This window comes from Delphinus delphis, chromosome 12 (assembly GCF_949987515.2).
Source record: "Delphinus delphis chromosome 12, mDelDel1.2, whole genome shotgun sequence".
Classification (NCBI taxonomy): Eukaryota; Metazoa; Chordata; class Mammalia; order Artiodactyla; family Delphinidae; genus Delphinus; species Delphinus delphis.
The window spans coordinates 2,729,150-2,738,827 of NC_082694.2; the positions used below are offsets into that span (position 1 = coordinate 2,729,150).

The following is a 9,678-nucleotide window of genomic DNA, read 5'->3' on the forward strand; positions in this document are numbered from 1 at the left end:
ATGTTTAAAGTGAATTTCTTAAAAGCATATTCAACTGACGTAATTGAAGAGACATGTAAGTTAGAAGGTCCCAGACTTAACTCTGGTACAGGAGTCATTCCTTTTCTTTCTTTCTTTCTCTCTTTCTTTCTTTCTTTCTTTCTTTCTTTTTCTTTTTTTCTTTTCTTCTTTCTTTCCTTCTTTCTTTCTTTCTTTCTTTCCTTCTTTCTTTCTTTCTTTCTTTCCTTCCTTCCCTCTTTCCTTCTTTCTTTCTTTCCTTCCTTCCCTCTTTCCTTCTTTCCCTCTTTCCTTCTTTCCTTCCTTCCTTCCTTTCATTCCTTCTTCCTTAAATATTTATTGGCAGTTCCTAAATGGCTTGAAAGAGTTGGTGGAGTTAGATTTTTTTAAAGTTCTTTGTTTCTGAGAGAACCCATCTAAGTAAATTTTGGTCTTTATTTAACAAAAACATATTAATTGTGTTTCAAAACTGTTCAGACATTGTGATACTGAACTTCACTTTCTCCTTGTAGAGAGGAAGTCAAGAGAATGTCAACTTAGAAAAAGCTAAAATTTTATGGTTCAACATATTTCCCCGTTATATTAGTAGTGAAAACTGGGATGAGTATTATTTCCCCTGTCACACACCTACAGGTAATGAGAGGAAGACACATTCAGACAATGGGTGACAGTGAACTTTGAAACAGGTCATCCACCTGACCTCCCTGGTTGTAAACAGCAAGGGCAGCCATGGCCCTTGATGTCTCAGGAGACAAAAAGCCTTGGAATATGCAAACAAATGCTGCTTCCAAGGTTCCAACAACAATGACTCTTATTCTTATTGAAAGGTGGAGAAATAAAATGGGATTTAATTGATTCACAAGTTATCAGAAATTTTACTTAAAGGTTACTCAGCAGGATTTGAAGAAAACATGGAAAATAGGGCAAAAGCCATCATCACCCCGGAGCTGGGCACATCATTGGTTTTCAAGAGACGATGGAAAGAAGATTCTGCTGACAGCAGCCCCGTGAGCCTGGTGATAGATGTGGAAAGGATTCTGAGTTATTTGTGAGTCTATTGACACAAAAGCAGAGACTACTAAAACAAAATACTGAATCAATAAAAAGTAAGGAAAGAAGAATTTGATTTCACTTACGGCTGGATTACTCAACTGATGGGAAAAAAATGGTGTCATGGACCCTGATGGCTTGACTACCAGATGCTGGGCATCTCAGAACTTCCCTGATGGCAGGAGAAGACTGAGAATCATTACACAGTTCACTGACAACGCTCTTTGAAGTTTGAAATAAAACATTAGCATTTGTCTCAACGTTTTTACCTTACCTGTTCCTCAATTTCCCATTTCTGTGTCCCATGACTTGTCACCTGGTACATGCCCACTCCATCCTTTCTCCTGCGTGGGAATGACAAGTTTTCTGTTGTTTCCATGTTGTGTGGTCTGCCTTGTTCATTGTATGCATTAAAAATTTAAGGATGCATTGGGGATATTTAATAACTCACCTTCCTACACTGGAAGAGAATCAAACCTTAAAAGTTCTCAGTTTTCACCAACCTTACATCTTTTCAGATCCTGTGTCTCAGTAAGTTTCTGTCAGAAAGAAGGATATTGTCAATGAGGTTTACCATGATTTTTGTCGCCCTACCTGCACTCTATCTCTGTAAGTCTTCAGCTGCGTGTTTGCCAGTGGCGGTGAGCGATGATGCCCCAGTAGGAGAAATTCTTGACATGGACATAGTTTCCTGGGAAAAAAATGAACAATCGCTGAGTGTTCAAAAGATCTTTGTTCTAGCACTGCATTATAATATGAGACAGAATGCCCAAAACTAAGCTAAAGAAGGAATTCAGGGGCTTCCCTGGTGGCGCCAGTGGTTGAGAGTCCGCCTGCCGATGCAGGGGACACGGGTTCGTGCCCCGGTCCGGGAAGATCCCACATGCCGCAGAGCGGCTGGGCCCGTGAGCCGTGGCCACTGAGCCTGCGCGTCTGGAGCCTGTGCTCTGCAACGGGAGAGGCCACGACAGTGAGAGGCATGCATACCGCAAAAAAAAAAAAAGAGAAGGAATTCAATTCCTTATAACGCACTGTCTAGATCAAATATGTCTGAGTACAAAGATCAACTATGTTAGGATATTTTAACTATTGGAATAAGACCCAAAGATTCAAGCTTTCAGGAATTAGATTAATTCAGTAGATGAGATTAGGGTCTGTATCTCTAAACCCCTCCCAACATGCAGGCGCGCGCGCGCGCGCGCGCGCGCGCACACACACACACACACACACACACACACACACACACACACACTCCAGCTAAGTTTCTGTTTGCCTCTGATTTAGCTCATATGTACCTAGCAGTTCCCTCCACCAACAGGACCTACCATGAAAAAATTCACATCTGCTAACATTTGTCAATTAAATGCTATTGGGCAAATGAGCAAAGGAGTAGGAATTTCAATATGTAAGTGGAGAGCAGGCTATGGCATTGCTCCTGAATGCAACTAACTCAGAATGCAAATATTTTATTGAAATTCTTCGTGTCTCTTTCTCACATCACTATTTGAATTCTAGTCTAAAACTGAGTGAAAAGCATCACAGTGCGGCGAGGCAGAGGAGAATCGGCTCCTGGGAATTGCAGTGGTCCTGCTGGAGCCTTCTGTTCTGCTACCATGACTCAGGTAGTAGTAACTCTGACAAGCACTCACTCAAGTTCAACTCCACGTGGAAAGTAACATGGAAAAAGCTTGTCTGGGGCCAGAATTATGCCATTTGTTGCTTTCATGTTCTTTATTTTATTTTTTAAAAGTTTGTAAATTAATACAGGCAGATATTCAAAGATCAAACAGTACAAAAAGTTTATAAGTGAAAATTAGCAGTTTTTTTTCCCTACCACTTCCTACCTGCAAACCCACTCTTCAAATGATCACTTTAAGTTTTTTCTTTTTTTTTTTTCTGCTGGTATTGACTGTCATGTTTCTAAATACCGTGCTTCTCTGCTCTTTCTTGATTTTTGTTTTAGATGTCATCAGGTTCTGGAGAAATATTGCATGGGCGGCTCTAGGCTAGAGGTTAAAATCCATCCGTTCATTATCTATAGAAGCGATAATACCAATACCATGTAGTCAGTGAGATCATTAAATAAAATAACACATAAATAGTGTTTGGAACAAGCCTGGCATGTGGTAAGCCCTCAATACGTGTAAGTTGTTGATTTTGTCATTAATCACAATTTCACTGTTTTTCCAGTTGATTCACTTTACAGCAGATGATGACGTGTTGTCCTAACACTGCTCCCATCACGTCCTATCTATGAGGCACTATAGATAATTGCTTAGGACCTATGAGATTTTCAAGCGCTTATGTGTGAAACCTGAGAAAAAAAGGGTTCCAAAATGTAAGAAAACAACAAAAATAAAATTCATCACCACTTCGTTGTAAAATACAACATTTGTTAACTATTCATAATTATCTATAAGTTATAGGCAGTAAGGGTGCATTTCACTGTGTCATGATGTGAATGGGCTCTTCAAAAGCCATCTCACATTCTCCCAATGGTGCCACGTCACATCTTGTGATAACTAAGCAATAGTCTGTGTTCTTACTATTATCCCTGATAGCGATTGTGTGCCGTGAAATTTTTATACAGCATCTTCTTCACTATAGTAAACATCTGCCTAACTTTTTCAACTGCTTGCTTTTCCAGGTGACTTTTCTTTCCAATCTGCCCCATTAGGCCAGCTTTTCCCACAAGCGACCACCCCTGCAGAGGGGTCTGCCCCAGGCTCTCCCCCCACCCACTCGTGCAGACCACCCCTCAGGCTGGGGCACAGCTGCTGTCCCAGGACATCCCTGTATCCCTTATTGGGTTGAGCGGGTGCAGCCTCCAGTCCGTGTCTTCCTCTCCCTTGTTCGAGCCCCTCGTTTCTTTGAAAGCACATCTTTAAGCAACTTCTTAAGAAAGAGTAGTGGGAGGCGAACTTAAAAATGTAAATTTGAAAATGTCATGGCTTCACACTTCAGAAGAGATTCACTACATAAATTTCTAAGATAAAAATAATATTCCCTCGAAATTTGGGAGATATTTTCCCACGATTTTTACCACCTGGTAATTTTGCTGAAAAATTGACAGTCAGCCTGCTCGTTTCCTTGTAGGTGATGTACTTAATTTTTTCTTGCAAGAAGGTTTTAGAACTATAGCTTCATCCTGGCTGTTCTGAAATTTCTTGATGAGATTTCTTTTACTCGGATTCAATTATAAATCATTCTCATTAACAGAGAGAAACAAACCCAAGCCCAAATGAGCTTGAACAATAAGGGAATTACGTGCTCCAGTAACAGAGACATGGGTGCCGACAAGGGCTCGGTTTCTCCCTGCATCTCCACTCAGCCTTCCAGCATCAAGCCAGGGGACCAGGTTGGCTGCCACCAGCTCCCAGCTTCCTTGTCTGGGAGCCAGCATTCCTCATTCAAATGGTTTATCTCTGCATTCCCAGAAAACCTGGGAGTCACCAGTTGAGGCTGCGTAGTAGCCTGTCCACTTTTGAACCAATCTCTGTAGCCAGAGAGATGAAAGAGACCACAGCATCCAGCCCTAGGGCTGGGGGCGGAGTCTGCTTCTCGGGGACCACAGGTGCCCATCAGAGATAAAAGACTGTCGGGAAGGAGAGAGGGGAAATGGGGGCTGGGAAGCAATCAGCTAATTTCCATGAGAAGTTTCCTTTTCTCCCCCCCATTTTTACTCAGGACACTCAATGGAACCTTGTAATGTAGAAACTAAAAACGTTTCTTTTATTATTTCTTAGGAAAATCTGTCTGCTTCTTTTCCTCTCTTGTTTCCATTTGGAACTCTCAACTGTTTCTCATTGTTCTTCCCTCCTCACTTCTAATACTGTGTCCTTCAGTCCTTTTGTGGCTAAAACAATAGCTCATCAAGGGTCCTGGGGGCTTCACGTCCACGTCTAAAACCCAGACAGGCGACCTGCCCAATGGATAGGAATTGAAACTATTTTTAGTCGAAGGGAGGGAACTGAATGTGTTTCATGCAAATAAGTACAAATTAGTTTGCTCCAAACAAACAAAATCACCGGATCTTAATAAAGATGTTAGCTGTTGTGATTCCAGGAAACACTCAGCACCCAGGCCCTTAGCGGAGACCTTGCTGTTGCTCGGGTCATTGTTTCACATCTTGCTGTTGTCAGCTGGTAGCTCTGAAGGTCCGTGGAGGTGTCATGGTCCCATTTTGGCTTCTACACATACTGGAAGTATTTTCTTTTTCCCGTAATAATGTCTAAGCTAGGTTTGCGGTGGTGGGGATTCTGATACCACCCATTCTGTCAATAGTATTATCTGGGTTCAGTCAGTAAAAATGTGGGTTCCCACCAACTTAACACACACTTGCTCTCCAGGAGAAAAAGGTGAAAGTGATCGGAACTGCAGATGTGAGGGGCTCTGACAGTGAACGGGTGCGCTTCCCTCCTTCAGCGTATGGATCTAAACTTCACAAACTGATGTGTTTGTACTTTTCAACATTGTGTTTCAGAATATAAACTTGTTGAAGGAAGTCCATCCTTAACATTTATATAGGATATGCAGCTGTGAAGGTAACAGAAGGAGGTCCTGAGCCTGACCCTGGTTGGAAGGTCTGGCAGATGGGTCCCACATCTAGCCAGAGTGCTTGAATCATTGTGTGCCCAACTCAGTGGGCAAAGCTTCCAGCTGGCCAGTGTGATCTGCTTTGAGGCTAACCACCAAGTCCACGTTCTTCCAGAACTGCTACTGCCCCACCCCCAATTCACAGACCATCTATCCTGCTCTGAGCAGTGTTCCTGATGCCACCTGCAGCCCCAGGGACCCCGTCTCTCTCACACAGACTGTAGCTTATTCCTGCCGGTGGTTTCCCCCATGGTTAAGTCCTAAGTGAGATGGGGAAGAAGGGCAACAAAGCCGCCTAGAGAATCATTCCTTTCACTTCTAATTCTGCTTCCTCACTAGCCTTTGAGTGAAACAGGTTGCTTGGGGGGAGAGTTTGGGCACTAATTAGTGTTTTGAAATCCCATTCAAAACCAGGATAATAAGACTCTAAATTCCTAGCTTTGCCTCCGAACTAAATCCTTGAGATATTTTGAGTGTTTCCTTAAGTTCTTTGTTCCCCACTCCTCAGCATTCATTCAATCTCTTGGTCTAAATTTCTCCTTTTACTCCAGGATAGTTTTAGAATTAAGAAGGTGTCTCAGAAGATGTGACTGCGCAATTTTCAAGCAGGAAGAGACCCAGCTGACCTCACCTTTCATTTATCTCATAGCAACCTCCAATGAAAAAATTAATCTGCTTTTCATTAACGTTAAAGAAATGAGCAGGAAAGCATAGAGGCACTCCCACCCCTGCAGGGATGCGGATGGATTCACAGAGCAGGTCACAATTCTGTGCTCTGGTTTTCTCCAGCCCTCGAAGGAAATGATGTAGGTAGTACATTACCACCTGTATGTCTCCTAGAGGTAGATTGAATGATGATTTGAGTGCGTCCAGTGGTTGGGCACAAAAGTGCTCTAGAAAAGCAAAGCGGTATCTCTAAGCTTCTCCTCAACTTGCAGTTTATTCAGACGTGCTCTTCTTGGGACAGAAACAATAGTTTAACCACGTCCAAGAGCATAGACGTTTTCCGTGGGCATTTGCATACCATCCAGCTCCTGTCTCCTGGCACCAATCTACAGAATTAGGTGCTATTAAATCTATTTTAAAAATAAGCAGAATGTATAGAAGGAGTTTGCAACATCACTTTATTAGACTTCTATTAAGTCTTCAAATTTCCATGTAATTATACTACTGATATAGATTAAGAAATACTCCCCAACCCCACATCCTTGCTGTGGTGACACCGTTAACTTGAGAACCGACAATCCCCCAGGCTTTTCCCACCAGGCAGCCCAGGGTAGACACAGCCAGCAATGCTCACTGGAAATCAGAAATACTCCCCGTAAATTCTTAGCACGTAGTATCTGTTTCATTATTTGGGGGAACAGAATATTCACTTGTATTACTTATTAATTACAAAGATTGTTTATTAATTAGGAATTAAAAAGGTACCTTTGCACTGGAGAGGTCTGACAGATACCCCACCTTTAACCAAGTTGTTCTACTGAATTTCACTAAGACTGGGACAGCTGATATCATGTTTTCAGATATGATACATTATCACCCACGTGATATTCTTGCCCAAAGTGTGTAACATGAATCTATACTTTAAAAAAAATTAGAGGACATTTAAAAAAATAACTGGCCTTGACTCCTTAAAAATGTCAGTGACATGGAAGATAAAAGAAGTAGGGAGACCGTCTTGGATTGAAAGATGTTAGATGTCAGGCAATGATTTGATCCTGGATCTGGGCCATAAAAAGCCATAAAGTGCCTTGCTGGGAGCACTGGGGAAACAAGACTACTGACTGTGTATCATCTACTAGGATGCTACACATCCTGTCACCTGTGGGTCTGTTGCCGGTGACGGTGCTGAGGTTATACAGGAGAACATCCTTGTCCTTAGGAGACACATTCTGGATCTGGAGTATTGATGAGAAAGGACCATGATATCTGCGACTCACCATCTGATCATTCAGATGCACATGCGCACACACAGGTGGTAATACGTTAACAGTTATTAACGTATTAATAATTGTCGGATATGGACAGAGTGTATTTGAGTGTTTATTATACTAGTCTTTCAGTGTTTCTGTAGGTTTGAAAATTTTCAGAATAAAAGTTGGGGGAAACCTGTTACTGCCCCTGATAATTTCCTTGAGGAAATAAAAGGCTATATTTATTCAATTTCCCAAATCCTTAATCTTGCTTACAGGTCTTGTGGCAGACCATCACACTCTCGCAGGTAAAGGCAAGAACGGCATTTGCTTAGTTAAAACAAATTAACAGTTTTATTGAGATATAAGTCACGTACCATACAATTCATCCTTCTGAAGTGTACAATTTTGTATTTTGGTTTCTTACTTTTAGTATATTTGCAGAGTTGTTTAACCTTCACCATTTTCTAATTTTAGAATACTTTTTCACTTGAGAAGAAAAATCTCATACACATTAGTAATCTTGCCCTGTCCTCTCCCTCCCCCGGTCCCCTGCAGCTCCTAAGCGACTTTGTCTCTGCGTATTTGCCTGTTGTGGAACTATAAATGGAAACAGTGTAGACTTTGGTGAATGTCTTTTCACCAAAGACTTTTCTCTCACTTAGCACGATGTTTTCAAGTTTCATCCATATTGTAGCATGCATGCAGCTTATTCTTTTAATTGCCAGTTATATTCCGCAGTATAGATACACCATATTTTGTTTATCTATTCCTCGGTAGATAGATATTTGGGTTGTTTTTATTTTTTATAAATTGGTCGTTGCCAGAGTCCAAGGGGTGGGGGAAGTGTCAGATGGTGATCAAAGGGCACAAATTCCCAGTTATAAGATGAATAAGTTCTAGGGATCTACTGTACAGCATGATGACTATGGTTAACAATACTGTATTATATACTTGAAAGTTGCTAAGAGAGATCTTAAATGATCTCACCACACACACACACACACACACACACACACACACACACACACACACACACTCACACACAAATGGTAACTATGCAATGGTTGTGTTAACTAACCTTACCGTGGTAATCATTTCATAATGTCAATACATATCAAACCATCACAGTGTATACCTTAAACTTACACAATGTTATATGTCAAATATATTTCCATTAAGGTAGACAAAATTAACAGAGGACTTGAATAGACATGTAACCAAAGAAGATCTATAAACGGCCAATAAGCACATGAAATAATACTCAAAGTCATTAGGGAAATGTTAATCAAAACCATGATGAGACAGCACTTCACATCCACTAGGATGAATAAAAAAGGCAAACAATAACAAAGGCTAGCAAGGACGTAAAGAAAATGGAACCCTTATACATTGTTGATGGGGTCGTAAAGGGGTGCAGCTGCTTTGGACAGCATTTTGGCTGGCATTCAAGATGTTAAACATAGAGCTTCCTGTATGACTCAGCAATTCCATTTCCAGACATACCTCAAAGTGAGGAGAACATACTTTCACTTAAAGTTTGCTTAATTTTGCATATAAATGTTTCCATAATTTTGTTGTATTAATATCAATCATGCAATATGTACGTGCGAGAATATTCAACCCTTTTAAAATAAGAATATTTTATTTGGGGATTTTTTTAAAAGTTCAGAGTTATTTAACTAGACAACAATAGATACTTAGAGAAGACTGTGCTGTGTGTGAAGAATAAAAGCAGACACAGTAGCTCACAGAAGAGACAGTATCACAACCAGTGGCGTCGTTATGTGTGCGTCAGGGACAGACATTGGGACCGATGAGATTGCAGGTCATGCCAGTAACCACAACTTGGAAACTGAATAATAGGATTGTTTATGAGGCATTTCTAGAAGAAAAAATCCATTGAAAAATGCATTGCCTGCAAAATAACTAATGATAAAATAAACAAGTATACCTATTACTGAAGGGACCTTGTAGGAGAAGGAACAATAAAATGAAAGCATGAAACACAGTATATAAGAAGACCAAAACAGTTGACCTTGAAAGACTGAAATGTGGACCCCTCACCCTCTCCTACCCCAACCCATAGTGAGATGATCAGAGGGTGGTAGACCCAGGT

General features: G+C 41.0%; 1 long non-coding RNA gene across 1 annotated transcript; it reads right to left on the reverse strand.

Moving 5' to 3' along the window:
• Positions 1 to 1,132: 1,132 nt before the first annotated feature.
• On the reverse strand, positions 1,133 to 1,686 carry LOC132435543 (uncharacterized). The gene is made up of 3 exons (XR_009521574.1): positions 1,642 to 1,686; positions 1,322 to 1,391; positions 1,133 to 1,219 (listed from the first exon to the last, which is right to left on the reverse strand). It is a non-coding gene; the product is annotated as an uncharacterized lncRNA (long non-coding RNA).
• Between the last annotated feature and the right edge of the window lie 7,992 nt (positions 1,687 to 9,678).